Below are 18,759 nucleotides of genomic sequence, written 5' to 3' on the forward strand. Positions count from 1 at the left end.
ATACTACACAATTTATTCACAGACCACACAGCAGGTATGTGCCTCTTCAAAATGTGGGAACGTGAGGCTGACTTCCCCACTGCTCCTCCAAATCTACCCACAGGATTACAACTTTGCCCACTCTCCACACCAAAACAAGAAAAATGGGGGGAGGGTTAGCTCTACTCTACCCCTACCCAGACAGGATTGAAATTGTTTTCTTTCAATCAAACATGTATCCCAAGTGAAAGCTTTTCCTGGTACACTGTCCACCAAGGCACAACAACAACACTCTCCAGGAGCTCATGTCAATTCTAGAACACCCTAGAATAGTCACCCAGGGAGACTTCATTATCCATGTTACTTACCCAACCTCAGCAACCACTGCAGATTTCCTAGCCTCTCTGGATGCACTAGACGTCTCACAACTGATCAGCAAGTCACACCTTGGACCTAGTACTCATACCACGGACTCTTCTCAAAGAATTATCAATCAAATTCACCCAAAGCACCAAGTTATCAATGCTGACCATTATCTGATTCACCTGGAACTACTAGTGATCTCAACAAAACCTCCTAAAAGAAAGCATGTCCTGGGCAATTCTAATATTATTTTCCTGGGTTAAGACTCTGGGGTCTATCTACGTAGAGACTGGGACAAGTAAGGAGACAGAGTACTTTACCCCTTCATTTTTGTCCATGGTGTTTTGGAAACCTTTTGGATAAGCGAGAAGGAAGTTTTCTTTCCACCCTTCCTACCTCTCGTTTGGTTCCCCTTTGGCTGAACTGTTTTTTCATTTTTGTTTCTGAGGACCCTGGGGTGTCTGAAGAACGTTGCACCTTTTTACCTAGAAAGGACCTGGGAAGAAGAGGTGTCATTGGTTAAGAATGGACTCTCATCCATTCTCCGAAGAGAGAGAGATCCATGGAGTATGGGTTGACGTCGTGTGCTATGGATGCTGCTGAGAGCCATCTGGAAAGAATAAGAATCCAGGTGCCCCACTGATTCCACAGAGAAAACTACAGGAAAGGTATGAAAACTGGGACTTTCTTTTATGGTGGAAGCAAATTGGGTTTGCTATCAGGATTTTCCACCCAGGGGTTACATTGTGGTTAGAGCGGTAGGTTGTGAACCAAGGAAGCCAGAGTACAAATCCCACTTACATTCCTTGTGACCTTGAGCAAGTCACTTCACCCTCAATTGCCTCAGGTATAAATTTAAGGGGAGATTTTCTAAGCTGCATTAATGCCATAAAGCAGCATTAACACGATATTTCAAATACCGCAAATTAATTTTACCCCAGATAATGCCAAAATGGTAATGAGCTGCTTTGCATGCAAATGCTTTGCAATTACTAGGCAATCTCATGCCAATAAAATAACGCAGCTTACCTGAAAAATTGCAAGCACGATATTTTAATAAAAGTTAGCTACAACTCAGGAAACCAACATGAGTCCCAATACTCCTGGGGCTGTAAGTTAAATGACTAGAGCAGCCTGAATGAAACCCTCCCAATATGCAGAACTCCCAGCTATTCAAAGACCATCATCCCACCCCACCTCTGCCACCCCTAGAGGTGGCTCAATGCCTAATATTAAAAAAAAAATAAAAAATTAAATACAATGAATGCCCCTCCCCATTCTTTCTCAACTTTACTTCTTGTAAAAAAAAAAAATATATATATATATACACCCACCCCCAAGGCATCAGATCCCCCTCCCACCCTGGCCCACTCCCCTGAATCCTCCCATCATGCTTTGTAAACCCTGGTGGCCTAATGGGGCCCGGAATGTACCCTACACTCGGGGCCATGCACTGTGAGTTAAAGTGGTACAAATAAATGGCAATCAATTATGAAGGTGACTTTATATGTATAGAAACCAAAACATCAATAAAAAGACACTTCTATTATCTATTTCAATGCTTTCATAGGAAAATTACAAACAGCTTAAAAGTCTCACTATTTGTGTAAATAGAATAGGTGGAAAAGCCAGTTCATATATACACGGAACTGCAACAAGGCTGGTAATGTGTTTTAATCATTACCGGTAAAAACCACCCTACCTTCGGCCATGTGTGTGCAAATTGTGCAACAACTAATTTCAACTGTCTAACAGTTATTATGGGATAAACAAGCGTAGTTCTCAAACAAAATAGAGTTTTGCAGCAAATAACTGGCACAGTCCATCAGTCCTCATAGAGGGGCTGATGTAATAAACCCATGCCAAAACCAAATACCTACAGTACCTGAATGTAATCCGCTTTGATGTACACTTTGAAGTGCTGAAGAGTGAAAGATAAAAAAATCTAAATAAATAAATTGCTAGTTTTTGCGCCTTTTTTTTTTTTTAATACAGCGTGCGGTACAAACCAGTGGCCCCACTCAATTGTAATAACATAATAGTAAGCAAATGAAACCCACGCTAAAATCCATGCTAGGTAAAAAAAAACCATGCCAAAATCCACACTAAATCCTCAATGCAGAAAACAGCGGGGAAAAAACAGGAACTAAAATCTGCGCTAATGTAAAAAAATTCTGCAGAGTTCCTTATTGGCTGTTTAAAGTGACATGGGCCAAACTGAGGCTTAACTGGTGTTCACAGACATAGATTAGATTTTCTGGGACACTCCTCGTTGCAAGGGAATAAAAGACAGCTCCTTCCAGGGCCATATGCTGGGTGTTAGGAGCTGGTAGCAGCTGGTGGTCTACCTTGTGCTGCTTGTTTTTCCTTTGCTGTTCCTTTTCCTATTGTCTTTGGTCTGTTACTGAGTGTATCTTTTGAGTGCATCTGGTTGTTTGTCTGTAATTGTCTATCTGTCTTTGTGTTCAAGGCTGTGGTGAGAATGGAACACAAAAGAGAGGGCTGGAGAATGAATGGGGGAGGGGAGGAGGTGAAAGGTGGGTGAGTGGTGACAGAGTGGATAGGAGGAGTGTTGTAGTGCGCGAGTCATTTGAGCACAGCCAGGGAGGGGAGATGGGGTGGGAGAAGATAGGTGTGCATGAGGTAGAGGATGCAGCTAGAGTGCCGAGGAAAAGAAGACAAGTAGAGGTGCCAGAACAAGGGGAGAGGGAGGGCGGATGAGAACGATGGAGTTCTCCAAGAAGGTAAGGACCCCTCACCACTCATCTGATAGTGATGAAAGGCGAGAAACAGCAGCCAACAGTTGTTGGAGAAGCGGCGGAAGCGTGATATTCGCTTCTCAGAAGAAGAGAAGGACCTTCATGTGCAGTGGATCTGTGAAAAGCACATTGCGCTCTTTGCTCAGAAGACATCCACTAAGTTGAAGAGGAAGATCTGGGAGAGCATTGCGAAGGATGTCAGTAACCTGTTTATGGCCACCCGAACAGTGGAACAGCTCAAGCACCATTGGCTGGACACCAGGAAAGCTGTCAAGGCTAAGCTGACACAGAGTGAGAAGTCCTTGTGATAGATGGGAGAGGGCCTGCCACGTGAGATATAGCTGACGCCGAAAGAACTGATCTGGGCAGGTATCCATGCGCTGTGGAAGGAGGTGGTCATCATATGATGGAGACAGAAGTGCATGCTGCAGAGGGACCTGTCACAGAGGAGCCTGTTGCAGCCGAAGAGAGCCAGGCCCAGGATGCCCCTTTGGGAGCAGAAGAACCAATCAAAATCTGACCTTGTTAAGTGAGACAGTGGCAGCCACTCAAGAGGTCATTTGGTCAAAAGACATCACGTGGCCAGAAAGATTACTCCCTGAAATCTTGGATGTACCAGGGACACCTGGCACCTGTGTGGGCAGCGGGTCTCCAGTTGACGCTAAGGCCAGTGCTGGGCCTGCAGATGATGGCATTGTTCCACCGATACAAGCACCACCTTTTCTCCATAGATGTGATGGCAGACCAGCTTGCAGCAGAACTGATTGCGAGGCAGAACTCAGAGTCCAGAGTGACCACCAGATGGTGGCTCTCCCGTTTGCTCATTGCTGCTGTTTTACTGAGATGGTGGATCATCTAGAACTGTTTCTTCAGAATGGGGATGCTTCGTCCGCCCTGCCTCAGCAAAGTTCCCTCAGTTTATGATCCTGTGGATGGAATTTGAGGACTTTTGTGCATACCAACCTTGAATTTTCTGCAAGCACTTTGAAGTCAATTCTAAATGTTTACTTGTGCAATTGTTTTGAAGTCAAGTAAACAATTTGAAACTTTTACACGTGTGTTGTGTTTTTTTTCCTCTAGGTCCTGTGATGGGGTGGGTCCAGGTCTGCAGTCTAGGTCCAGGGATTTGCAAGAATATTCTTGTAAATCTCTGAACCAATGATTCTACGCCTCTGTTTCACGGACCAAGGATGCTGGGCTGGCGACATCCATGAAACACCCAGGCCAGGCCCTGCATCTTTGTTCCAGAAACTTCCATACTACTGTGAAAGCCTTTGGACCAAGGATGCTGGGCCTCTTGTTCACGTATATCACAAGCATTTCTCCTCCCGTATTGAGGGGGGGAGGGCTTAGAGCGACATGGGTGTATTCGATTGAACCCATTACATTTGGCATATCGGTTGTATCAAAGAAAGTACACTTCATTTCCTGCCACTCTGTAAGCTGCTATAGATACTTGATGTACTGCCTGACCCATTTCATCATGGCTGAAATGCCTTGAAAACACTGACGTCATAGCAGAAACCACAGCCACCGTGTTCTGGAATGAGCCCAGAGTGAGAAAATGCAAGGCACTGAGCAGCTTGGCCAAGCCTTGAATGGCATTTCCACGCTCCGTTACAGGATCTATATCATCCTTGATTTCTTCATAGAGAGAAAGAATTGCCCTGGGGCTTAGTCTATACTTCCGCACCACCACGTCTTCCTCTGGCAACCCCGGCAGTGTTGTCCTCAGGCGGAATATCCGCTGCCTGCATGACCTTCCGCGAACGGCTTGAGCCAAGTCTTGATCCTCTTGGGCCCTCCTTTCTTCTTCTGCAATAAACCGTCCTCTTTCTGTCTGCTCCCTCTCTCTTCCTCGCTGTAAAGCTTCTGCCATTGTCATTCTTTGGCTGACCCACAAAAATGCACCAATGCGTCCCAAAATAAATAAATAAATAAATAAATACAAGTATACATAATCCTTGATCACAACAGAGAAGTACCTGCAAACAGCCACACAAATGCTAGCAATGGAGTAATATGGCCACCAGACGCGTGCTTTAACTTTTACTCCTGCCCTGGCCTGACCCAGGTGCTATAAAACCTGCATAAAATAAAAGAAAAAACCTAGCACTGACAGGTCTCCCTGCTAGCGCAGCTCTCTGCATTGCCTGGTAATAGCTAATTGCTTCATTTATACATGGCATTTGCATGTGCCCACGCTAAGCCAACCGCGTGCTTTCACCTTGAATTTTGTACAGGATTTTTCGGTGCTAAAACCTATATTACATTTATGAGTAAGGTTAGCGCCAAAAAAACCCTGTGCAAAAATCAGAGTAAAAACACACGGTTTGGCTCAGCGAGGCTTATTACATCGGCCTTAGAATAAGCAAGCACAGCTCTTAAACGAAGTGAATCCACGTTCTTAAACAAAAAAAAAAAAAAATTCCAAAGAGCCCCCGGCAAAGGTCCTTGTTTCACAGAGGACCAGCTTCGTCAGGGGGATCACCGATTATTGTGAAATTTATCTGAGAACTTGTGCTATAGGTGAAATGAGACCGGAGTCACTGTCCATTATTATAAAAACGTGTCTGAAAATGTTTGCTGCAGTTGGAAGTCCTCCAACAAGTCTCGTATCACTGTCCACTCTAGTGCTCTTGCTGCTGGATAAATCCCGTATGGCCCGTCTGCTCTGATGGTATTTTCCCCTGAATGAATCACATATCAGGAACCACTCCAAGGGCAGTATTCCAGCTAGTGCGCACTTTCAGATTTTTCAATTAACTGCAGCAAATGAACGCCCCCTCCTTCGAGTGACTTGCTTATAATCAGCCTACAGTTTATTTCACTTTCAAAACAGGGACACAAGCCCTCCCAGGGCCTTGTGGATCTGTTTCCAATTATTCGCTGCTTGTTTATCCGGTAAGAACTGTTAGCAGCTGAAATTAGTTATTGCACAATTTGCACAGGAATGGGTGGTTTTTTTTTGCCAGTAATGATTAAAACACATTTCCAGCCCTGTTGTGGTTCCATGTGTACATGATCTGGCTTTTCCACCTATTCTAATTACACAAATAGTGAGACTTTGAAGCTGTTTGTATTTGTTCCTGCAGAAGCACTGAGACAGATTGTTAGATATTAGAGGTATCTTTTTTTATTGATGTTTTGAGTTAAAATGATGCCAGCCAGCTGCATTTCAACTTAGGCCCCTATCACGTCTCCTTCACAAAGAGACACTGACTTGGGAACTGGAAAAGTCCTCTCATTACAGTGTCTCCTTGAGAAATCTCCAAACTAGCTATTACAATGTTTTCCTTCATACATCAGAAGCCTGATACATTGCTTGTCTCTGACCATTATTATTAATCATTTTATTTGACAAATTTGAGGGCATTCTGGTCAGTCCCGTTAATGACCGAAGTTGCCATTCTTCCATCCATTCCTGTCTATTGGATCCTGACTGCCTCTACATCCTGCTCCTCATCTTTACTGCCTGACCATTAGTCAACATATCAGGCAGCGAAAGTGCGGCAGTAAGGTGGGAAAATCTGAGAAGTGCTCTGTGACCAGACTTTCAACTGATCTATCAAAAAAAAAAAAAAAATCTATTCTTTAGAGCATGAAGACCAGCCATGAACATGCACAAGAGATATTTGTACATACCAGAGGCAGTGCATACAAACATATCTCCAGCATATTTGCTGTGGATATCCTGAAAGCTTAGACTGAATGGGCAGATCCTGAAAAACCGGGCTGAGAACCACTGCTTTAGACATTTTCCATCGGTTCTAAGAAATATGGGAACGAGAGTAAGCAAACACTTAATGTAAGGCCTGTACTTCTCAAAATATTGAAACCTGTGATCAACAAATAAAGAAAGGAAGGAATATACCTGAGCTGCACTGAACAGACCTAGAAACACACAGTAGGAGGGACCCTTGTGTGCCCAGAATAGTTACCAGCATCTCCAAGGCTTCTGATCTTTGCCTTAATAAACCTGAAATCTTCACTGGGAGTGAGGCCCATGATTGCTCAGTGAATCAAAGCATAGGGGTGATGCATTCCAGGAGCAAGAGAGATGCCAGGATGGCTGATTTTTAGTTTTATTCTACCTGCTGGTCAAATCCTAGGCAATCACCCAAACAAACCATAGGTCATGAGTAGGGTTACCATAAGTCCACTCCTTCCAGTCTCAAATTACGAGTAAGACAAGGAAGCATTTATTTACAGAAAAGGCAATAGCTACATGAAATAGCTTCTTAATGGGAGGTGGTGAGGCCAAAAAAGGCAACAGAATTCAAGAAAGCATGGAATAAGCACACAGCATCCTTAGTAGTGGTTAAGTGAGGATAAAGGGTTCAACTCCCGCTGACATTCCTTGTGACCTTGAGCAAGTACAAACTTAGGACCTGATTTTCTAAGGCTTTTCTCTCATTTTCTAGGGGAAAAATACTTAGTAAATGAGGCCCTTGGGGCTTTATTTACAGAGAGGATAACTTTCAAATAAATGTGCGCGGTGGCACATACGTGCGAATATGGCTTCAAGCAGATCTTTACAAGTATTTTAAAACCGGCGCATATGATACACTCGTATTTTATAAAATTCGTGTATTTCTACCCTGCTACATATGGTCGTATGTAGGCTTGCTTGCAAATGCATGCAATGCATTGAACACGTGTAACTTTCCTACCTATTTAAAAAATATATGTGCACGTGTTTTATGTGCGAAACTAAAACAGAACTTACTTGCATAATTCAGGATTTATGCACGCAAAGTTGTATTTTAAAAACATGCATGTCAAGGAAATGACCAGTTTTATCACGTGGTCCACCAGTTTGCCCAGTCCTTCTCCAGGTCAGAGAGACCCTCCTGGCTCTTCAGTTTGAACTCCCCCCAGTTCACCCAGACCTCCCACCCAGTGCCACACAAGAAACATGTTTAATATCACTTACAGCTGATAATTAACAGGTGTAAAATTATGCCAGTTGGCAAATGTACACGCGTAAATGTCTTTTAAAATAGCAACTTTTATGCGTAAATGTTGGCTGCTCCCCAGAACACCCCTAGACTGCCCCCTTTTTTATGTGCAGATATATGTGCATGCAAACGTGAAATTACGTGCATATCTTCAACTTTTATAAAATAGGGAATATGCAAATAGAGGCTACTTAATTATGTGCTACATTTTTTACACATGGAACATCTTGAAAATTCACCCCTAAACTTTTTTTCCTCCGAGGCATAGAATGGGGAAAAAGCTTTAGTAAAATAAGGCCCTGAGACTGCAAGCCCCACTGGGAACAGGGAAATACTTACAGCACCTGAACGTAACTTGCCTTGAATCTCAAACGAAAAGGCGTGAGCTAAATGAAATAAAATAAAAATACATAAGCAGCTCTGTGGTACTGCGGGCTAGACAGATCTTGCTGTCTTCATCTGCTGTCCCTTGCTATATCTCCCTGATCTCTGGTCAGGGGGCTTCATAGATGGCGACCTGGGATTATTTGATTTCGGTTGGCCCGTCCCAATGCGGATTCAGGCCAAGGTGCTCTGTGAACGGGCACGCTGCATAGATATCAGCACGACGAGGTAAGTGGTAATGGTAGTTTTATTTTAGTAAACCAACCTTCAGAAGCATCAAATCGGTGTACATTACATAACTGATGACGCTTTTTAAATTTATTTATTTATTTATTTATAACTTTTCTATACCGAAGTTCAAATAACAGAGTTAATTATCACTCCGGTTTACATTGCAACCATAAAAACAGTGACAAAGTTGTCTTACATAGAACAGGGGGAGAGAAAAACTTGGATACAGCTTAAGCATGGGGAGTAACGTGTCAAAACTGGTAAGAACTGATAAGAGTTGGCTTTTTGGGGTAACAAGGTATTCCGAGGGAGGGGGTAGGAATGAGGGATTGGAAGGGGGTTGGAAGGGGGGTTGGAAGGTGGGGGGGGAGGGTAGCGGAGGGTTACCATAGATTTAATGAAACTAATATACATATACAATATACTAATACTATATATATATAATGTATAATATAATATATAATATATATATATATATATATAATATAATATATATGTATACTAATATACAAACCTCTCCTCAAAAAACCCAACCTTCCCACAACAGATCCTGCTAACCACAGACCTATAGCAAACCTTCCTATGTTAGCCAAAATTATGGAGAAAGTGGTTAACCGACAACTTTCGGAATTCCTCGATGACAACAATATCCTCACCAATAACCAATTTGGATTCCGGAAGAATAAGAACACCGAATCACTATTAACTACTCTAGCTGACACCATCATCTTCAATCTTGAAAAAGGCCATCCTTGCCTTCTCGCACTCCTGGATCTGTCAGCGGCGTTCGACACCGTGAATCACACCAGCTTACTACGACTCACAGATATCGGCATCACATCACATTAACAAATAGTTAATAAACATGAAGACTAATATGATAAAACAGATTGAAAAGCCATAAAACTAAACAAAAAAATAAAACAGATCGGATAAAACATCGGATAAAAACTTTCATCTGATCAGCTAGAAAAATAGCAAAGAAAACGGGATCTAGGCCTCAAACACTTTATCAAATGACCAAGTTTTGATTAACTTTCTAAATTTGAAATTATTTTTGACCATACAGAGATCGAATGGGAGAGAATTCCAGTGAAGTGGGGGCTTGAGGCTGCCTCTCTAGAATGCTCTGGTCTTATTTCTCTAGATGATGGAAGCTTTAAAAGCTTTTATTGTGAAGATCTTAGAAGTGTAGTCAGAGTATAGAGAACCAAAAGGTTACTGAGGTAACCGGAAGCCCCGCTAATTAGTACCTTTATGTGTTAAACAAATCTAGCTCTAATGGGTAGCCAGTGAAACGTTTTCAGTAGGGGAGAAATATGCTCATATTTTGAAACTCCAAAGATAACCTTGGCGATTGTGTTTTGTAATATTTGTAGCATCCTTAGAGAACCCTCAGTGGTACCTAAATAAAGAGTTGCAGCAGTCAAGCTTCAAGAGTACTAAAGCACATGATATAGTTGTAAGCTTAGGTTTCCTTACAAAGGTTTTATTCTCTTAATCATGCGCAAATAAAAAAAAAAATACTGACTTGGTTAACTTAAAATTTTGGTGGGCCATAATTAAAATATTATTCAAAACTAGTTCTAAGATTTTCACTTTATGCACATAAAGGTACATTTTAAGACCCATGCGCAGGCTGCTATAGGTTCCCAGCATGCGACAAGGATGCACCAATTTTATAACATGCTCGCGCCGACACGCACATGTTATAAAATCCACTACCCGCGAGTGCCGAATCGTGTGTGTAAGGGGGGGAGTTTTATAAGATGCACACAGCGACGCATTAGGTTCTAAATCCCCTACGTAACCAGCTTCCCTTTTACCCTATCCGCCTCGACCCCTAAAACCCCGCTACCTAGACTTTTTTTTTTTAAATTTACTTGCGCTCCGGAGCAGCAGCAACTTGCATGGGCCGGTTGGCTTTCAGCAGGACAGGGCCTAATGGCCCGCCCATGCCCCGCCTCCGACTGGCCCCTTTCACCAACCCATTCTTCTGCATGTACCAGGAAATACACGCATGGCTGTGAGCGTTTGAAAATCGGTACGCATGAGTCCTGGCCATGCGCGTATCTCCCGGCATAGGCGCTCGTAGGCCTTTTAAAATTCGGCCTTAAGGGAATCTCCAGCACTTTCATTTTAGGAGTTTTCGATCAACTGTTTGACCTCTGGAAAACCAAATAGCTTCTGATTTTAGGGGATTCACCTTTAGTTTAGAGGTTTATAATCAAATAGCAATCTCTCCCAGTCAGGTATTAAACCTAGAAATTTCAGGTTATGGGTCCAAAAAAGACACAATAACTTGAATATCATCTGCATAGAAATAAGCACTAAAACCAAGACCCCAAGTCGAGGTAGACAGAGGTGCTAAAAACAAATTAAAAAGCAATGGGGAAAGGAATGGACCCTGGGGAACTCCATGTGATCTGTTTGAGGGCCGAATATTGATCATTCCAGTTTACTTTGAAAACTTTCTCCGATAAATACTTGATGACTACCCCAGTAATTCCCAGTTAAAGCAACCTGGTTAATAGCAGCTCATGATCAATGAGGTCCAAAGCAACACTCGTATCAGCAGATATTATTGAGACCTTCTTCCCTTTATCCATATTAAGTCTTACTTTATTGATTTACTGCTGTACTCCATCCTGAAGCTGGACTGTCTGGGATGAAGAGCATTTAAGAGGATAACTTTAAAACATGTGTGAGCACACCCATATATGCAGCTATATGGACACATGTGTATGCACATACTACTATATAAAATACTCAAGTCTACCCAAGAACATGGTCGCATATCAAAAAATATGCAGCATGTATTTTAAACATAGCCGGGTAAGTTTTGATTTAGCCAGTAAATGACAACCAAAATTTGCTAAGTAGCACTTTAGCGACCTTTCCAGCTAACCCCTAGATTCATCAAAATGCTATGTCATCGCATGCATAATGCCCGTGGTAAGAGAAAGGGGCATGGTTAGGGTAATTTTTAGAATTACTGCACCACAGTAGCAGTCAACTATTTATATCTCTATAGGAGGGCTGGCTAATAGCTCAAGGTAAGGTGTTGGTGTTGGTTTATGAACTGCACAGTATACCTCGGTGAAGATTTGAGGTCATTTGGAGTGAGGAAAGTCTCACAAAGATGAGATTTCTACAATGTTCTCTCGCCCTGGCTTGATGGACTCTATAACAGGGTAAATTCTCAAATTTTATAACATGTGCACGAGAAGGAAATTACTAGATTTACCAATCAGTCCACCAGTTTGCTGAGTCTATCTCTAGGTCATCAAGACCCTCATAGTTCTTCGGCCTGCACACCCCCAGTTTACCCAGACCCCTTACCAAGCCAGTATTTGTCTATATTTATTTATTTACTTTAAAAATGTTATAACCTGCAAAATCTACATATTTCAATGTGGGTAACAATATACATACAAAATTAAAACATCAAAAACATTAAAACATAAAATACAATAACATAATCATAATACCCTAATCATATACTATTGTAGATCATTCCAGGTAAGCCTGCATGAGAAGAAATGTTTTTAATTTCTTCCTATAAAGAATTCTATTCTGACTTACACCAGATAATCAGCAGGTGTAAATATGTGCAGGTAAAAGCCATACATGCATTGCACTCTCAGGTTATAAAATAGCACCTTATATGCACAATTGTAGACTCTGCCTCAGAACGGCCCTGGCTTGCCCCCTTTTTTATATCAGCAAATTTATTCGCACACCATTACATGCGCGTGTATATTTGAGGTTTATAAAATAGTTCTTGAACGAATATGCGGTATATAAGGTACATTTTAAAAGTCTTGCGCATGCCAAAAGCGGGAGATGCACTTGCATGCACAGTTTACACGTGCCAGTTGTATTTTAAAAGCCACCTACATGCACACACATCTCCCGCTGCGGTGCACGTGTCACTCAGAATCAGAAAGAGGCGTGGTGCAGGCATTCCAGGGCGGAGCCAAGAGATGAAGACACAAGTGCGCCTAGGTCCAGTGCTACATAACTTTACTTCTGCTATGCTGGAGCTGTAAGTTTTAAAAACAAAATAGCCATTCCTAAGGGGTTTAAAGGATCTGGAGGAACTGGGAGGAGTGCAGGCTAGTAAACCTGATGGGTTTGGAGGATCTAGCTCTGCACTGGGCAAACTTGTGGAGGAACTGGTGAAACTGGTCTTGATGTGGACATGCGCTGGTTATAAAATTCCCTGACTTATGCGGCCGAAACTCGATTTGCGTGGTTAGGTGTGCACCTAGGTGATTTTATAACGTATGCGCATATGTACAATACGTTGCAAGATAGCTGCGTCCCTGGGCGCAAGCCAACGCACACGTGTCCATGTGCGCCCCTTTGAAAGTTACCATCTATGTGCTCATTTTTACGTGCGCAGCTCTTAAAATTAAATCTTTTTTCTTATCCGTAGAGCCACGATTTTCTTCATGAACTTAACATTAATAAAGGAAGATTGGACTCTGGCCAGTAATGTTTCAAATCCGTAGGGTCTAAGTTTACTTTTTAAAAAAAAACTGGACGAACTAATGATACTTTCTGATAGTTTGGGATCTAATTCTGAAGATTTCACAATTGGAAGAGGAGACAGCATCTAATGAGATGAAAAGCTCCATGTGGAGGACCTCGCGAGGCGAATAAAGAAGATATTTTGGCGATTACTTTGTTTTGTGAAACGTCACTGAGGTAAGTACATTATATTCCCTGCTGCAGAGATTAAACACCGCGGGAGATCTGGAAACGCGGTACCGTGTCAGGTGTGGGGGCGCTGATTTTAAGAAACACCGTGTGACAGACTTTTCAGAGAGTACATTTTAAAGCAAACACTGGGCTAAGTTTTGCACAATTTTTTGTAAGTTTTGTAAGAAAAAGCACTGGGAGAGCAAAAGGAAAGAGCTGACGATTATGTCTTCGAGCCGACATTTGATACTACTTAGGTTTAGCATGTATGAGTTGGTGTGCTTTATAGGAAAGCCCTTGAAGTAAATAAAACTCCTAGCGGTGCTGCTAATGTTGGACATGGGGAGCTTTGAACGTTTTCTAACTCAGAGGTGACATTAGTCATAGACTGTAAGACCTCAACCCATGCTTACCTTAACCGCCATGTTAAAGGTTAACTCTTCCCACAGCAATTTAAGTCCCGAACTTCATCCTCTAAACCCTCAGATTCTCCTTTAATAAGACCCTGTTCTGATTTGTCTTTCTTATTTCCAGTTGCCATAAATCACTCTGGTAAATTGTCAAAATATTGTCAATCTTTATAAAAAAATTTAGCAAAACCTTCTGCTGTTACTGAAGTATCAGTTTGGGTTTCAGTTCTCAAACCAGATAACCGATTTACAAAGTCAAGCAGTTGTCTGGAATGGCTCTCTACCTGCCCTAATTGCTTTGAAATGAAAGAGGACTATGCCTTATTTATCTCTGATTTATAGCGCTTAATAGCACTGGTATAACAAGCTTTATGTACATTTTATTCTCCCTTTATGGTGAGACAGGTACAAATCCTGCTGATAATAAATTTGTGACTCCTGTAGAGTGTTCGCTTCTCCACATACATGTCCTGGAAAGAGAAGTCGTTCCTGAAAAAGAAGATGTGTGACGTGGAGCCACGATGGGGCACCTCACTCCGACAGCTGAAAGGCAGCATTTCCTTTCGTCTTCCTGTACAGGGCCGATCCATTACCCATTCCAAACCAGGAAACTCCCTGCTTTTTAAATCTTTTCTGAAATGCCACCTGCTCTCTAATACCTCTGACGACTTTTACCTCACCTTGGCATCTTGCTATCTAGTAACTGACTTAAAACTTCTACTTCTACTTCACAGGATACAATTGTCCTACATAAATATAAAAGCAGCACTATCTGAGAATTTATTTTATTAAAATAGCTGCTGCTGCTATTTTATTGTTTGCTGCGTTTTCAAACTAAACTACACGGTACGTTTCATTTACTGCTCGTATGTTGGTCCACTCCCTGAGCACCTTTGTGCTATAAATAAAAATGGGATTGACTCACTGAGGTCCTGAAAATTACCGTGAGAAGAGATTAGTAGGGCTGTGCTGGGTAGGGCTGAGACCAGCTCTTCCACTCTGACTGCAGGCATTGCGCTGCATTGTGATAAAGGGTGGTGTAGGTATGAACCTGGCCCAGTTCTTTAACAGACGGTGCTCTCCAGCTTAGCTTGGTGGGTTTTTTTTTTTCGTTTGGAGAAGTATCACTTGCGTTTTTCTCACATCCTTTGATTTCTAGTATAGGTGGGCACCTTCGGTCATTTGCATACCCATGGGGTAAATAATCAAAACCGGGTGCCTAGCTGCAGAGTCTGTAGGTGCTTTTCACCCACAGGTGTTTGCACCATCCATTATAGCCCAATGAGAAACTGCCCACCTGCTTTCTCTGTGCATCTTTTTTTTTTTTTTTTTTTTAGCACAAAACTACGCTCGCTGTTCAATTCCCCACCCTCTTCTCACTCTTGGTACCACCTCTGCAGTTCACAGGTAAAAATGTACACTCACTGTTCAACGACACACGTGCTTTTACCCATAGACAGGCCGGGCGATTTTTAAAGCCCCCATTTCGGCAAGTAAAAGGCTTTTTTTTTTTTTGCCCACAGAAAGGGCTTTCAACATTGTCTTTTTTCGTGAGTTACAGCCTTGCACCCTTTGCTCTCTGGATTTTTGCGTGATTGACATGAGAATGGCTTTCCGATGGCTTAGCACATTATTTGACCATTTGTGCGGGAATCACAAAGATCTAGGTGCAGATCAGGGATAGATTTCATAATGTCGTGCTGAATATTTCATCATGGCACTGTACATGGATGCGCCAACTATCAGGTGGGCAGGGTTAGGCAGGCCGAGCCCGTTTCATAGCACTTCAGCAATGGTAGAGCAGAAAATGGAAAGTTCTTTTGGCCCTGTGAAGTATTATAAATGCAATTGTACTACGTGAAAAATATATATTAGAATTTAAACATTTTGATAATTTAGTTTAAATACAAAAAGCCATTTTTCATTCATCTTTCATTGTTTCTTCTTTGTCTCTTACTTCACAAAGGAGTTTAACTCGGTGCGCTTCTTGATCAATTATTTTTTACTCTCTCTTTTTTTTTTTTTAAGAGAGTAAAGTAATGAGAAAAACATCAGTTTTGTTCATCTGTCAAATTTTCAACTTTATAGTTTTTTTTTCAAAGCTTTCTGTTTAAATAAGAATAAATGAGATTGATATATCATAGTGAAGATTTAAGCAACAAGGGGCAACTGGTATTTTTGGCAAATGTGTGTATAACTGTAAAATTGGCTTAACGTGGCATATTCTTGCTGGCATTGTGTGAGGTATAAGAATGGGATAATCTGTAGGGGGCTTTTGTTATTTTGTTTTAATTTTATTATGTAAGTTTTATCTATTGTATTTTGTAGATTTTGAGATTGTACACTGTTTTGGTTGATCTTCTGGACGAGAAGGCAGCGCATAAGAGCTTTTAAATAAATAAATCGACCATCTCTCAGACTATGTGGGAACATGTTCTAAAGCTCACCATGCCTCAATATGTCAGCAAGAACCCAATGTGGGCTTTCCAGAGCTCTCTTGAAATTAGAAGAAAATGAACATTGATTAATCAAGCAAGCATCTGGCCCGGAAAAGATCAGAGCTGTACACACAAGGCTTATACAATTAGTTGTCCTCACTGCTCTGAGCTGGAAGGCAGCCCACACATAAGAACATGCCATACTGGGTCAGACCAAGGGTCAACACAATCCAGGCCATAAGAACCTGGCAAATACCCAAAAACTAAGTCTATTCCATGTTACCATTGCTAATGGCAGTGGCTACTCTCTAAGGGCTAGATTTTAAAAGCCCTGCGCGCGTAAATCCAGGAGGATTTACGCGCGCCTATTTTACATAGGCCGCCGGCGAGCGCAAAGCCACGGGACGTGCGTAAGTCCCGGGGCTTTATAAAAGGGGTGGGAGGGGGCATGGCGATGGTTCGGGGGTGGGCCGGGAGGGGCGGTCCCGAGTCTCCCGGCACTGCGGCCTGTGCCGGGGGATGCGAGGCAGCACGCGCAAGTTACGCCTGCTTCAAGCAGGCGTAACTTGCCCAACAAAGGTAGGGGGGGATTTAGGTAGAGCCAGGGGGGTGGGTTAGGTAGGGGAAGGGAGGGGAAGGTGGGGGGACGCGCAAGGAAAGTTCCCTCTGAGGCCGTTCCGATTTCGGAGCGGCCTCGGAGGGAACGGAGGCAGGCTGCGCGGCTCGGCGTGCGCAGGCTGCCGATTTTGTGCAGCCTTGTGTGCGCCGACCCCGGATTTTATGATACATGCGGCTACGCGCGTATCTTGTAAAATCCGGCATATCTTTGCTCGCGCCGGTTGCGCGAACAAAACTACACGCGCGCGTACTTTTTAAAGATCTACCTCAGCGTGAACTTAATAGCAGGTAATGGACTTCTCCTCCAAGAACTTATCCAATCCTTTTTTTAAACACAGCTATACTAACTGCACTAACCACATCCTCTGGCAACAAATTCCAGAGTTTAATTGTGCGTTGAGTGAAAAATAAATTTCTCCAATTCATTTTAAATGTGCCCCATGCTAACTTCATGGAGTGCCCCCCACATCTGCGATCACCTAGAAATTCCAGGTCTGGGAAGGTGAAGGACCGAGAATTGCCCAGAGACCATGCATGTGCTGGTTAGAAGTGGGGGAGATGGGAGTGACATTTGGATTGCAACATTTGCCATCTAAAAAAGAGCAGCCCTATCTGAAATGGTCACAATCCAATAACACCACTCTTCTGAAAATAACCTGCCACCTTGCCGATGTCCTTCAAAGGCCTGGCCCTTTGAGACTGCTACCTCTAAAAGCTGCCATTCTAGTCTGGGCAGCAGCCAAACTCTCCTGACACTTAGGACTAGGGTGACCACAGCAAGATGTGCGCCTGTAGGAGAGAAGAGAGGCAAGGTCGCACCTGAAATCTGTTTTACTACACATCTTGCATAAAGTAAAGAAACATGACCCAACCCTGAATAGCGCTATGAAATGATTTCACATTTAGAAAACCTTGTAAAACATGGCTGTTTTCAGAGGCAGTCAAGGAAAGGGACCTTTTTTGAAATTAGATCTGCCAATTTTTATTAGATTTTTAAGAAAAATTGCCCTTTACTTTTTAGTATTTCTTTGTTCTTATTTTAGTTTTACCTTTATATGGATTTACTGCAGCATTTTTATTATGTTTGCTTATTGTTTTATTATGTATTGATTATTTGCCTTACACCAGAACTTTCATAAAATTCGGGCCACTTTGTGATATTAAGTAAATAAATAAAACAATCACCACCACCTCATTTTCCGGTCACAAAAATCTTATTCAGTTTATCTCAGTATACGTGTCTGGTGTGTGTGTGTGTGTGTGTGTGTGTGTGTGTGTGTGTGTATATATATAGTTTTATTTTTAGCCTTCCCGTAGCTACTGTTTTAAACTGCCAGGCTGCAGTAGGACATTTGACAAAATTCAGCTCTAAGGAACAGTTCATAGCAAAAGGTTTACTACTGTGTATCCTGGTGGCACAAATTGATATGCCACAGCCTTAAGGGCTTCAAAGCGATTCATACACACACAAAATGTTGTTTTATGCATATTACAATCAAGTAGGGGGTTATACATGTCTGCGCGATACCCTATTTTGTGTGTACTTTTATCCGCACTAGGAAGAGGCATTCCGGTAGTGGTAGGAGGGGCAGAGTAAGAATTTCTGTGCACACTTTTGATTTTTGACAGCACGCACGGAACTGTATGTGCAGAAAGTTACTCCTGCTCTGGTGCGGGTTCAGCTCCCCGCACATATCTGTACACGTACTGGGACAACCTGGGAACTATCAAAGCGGACTTTACGTGCTAAAGTCTGCAGGTAGAGGCTGTTTGAAGATTACCCTCCCCAGGTCCATTTCTTGTTTTGAATATTAACATCCAAATATAGTACCTGGATTTTTTTGCATATTGATAGAAAAATATAGAGTATGTTGGACCCTAATAATTCCCTTTGCAAGGTTGCTCAGCA

General features: G+C 42.3%; 1 protein-coding gene across 1 annotated transcript in view; it reads right to left on the bottom strand.

Moving 5' to 3' along the window:
• The window catches only part of RNF217 (ring finger protein 217), a 250,558-nt gene that overhangs the window by 15,500 nt on the left and 216,299 nt on the right, over nucleotides 1–18,759 (bottom strand). The gene's annotated exons all lie outside the window — the stretch shown is intronic.

Source organism: Rhinatrema bivittatum, chromosome 3 (genome assembly GCF_901001135.1).
Source record: "Rhinatrema bivittatum chromosome 3, aRhiBiv1.1, whole genome shotgun sequence".
NCBI lineage: Eukaryota > Metazoa > Chordata > Amphibia > Gymnophiona > Rhinatrematidae > Rhinatrema > Rhinatrema bivittatum.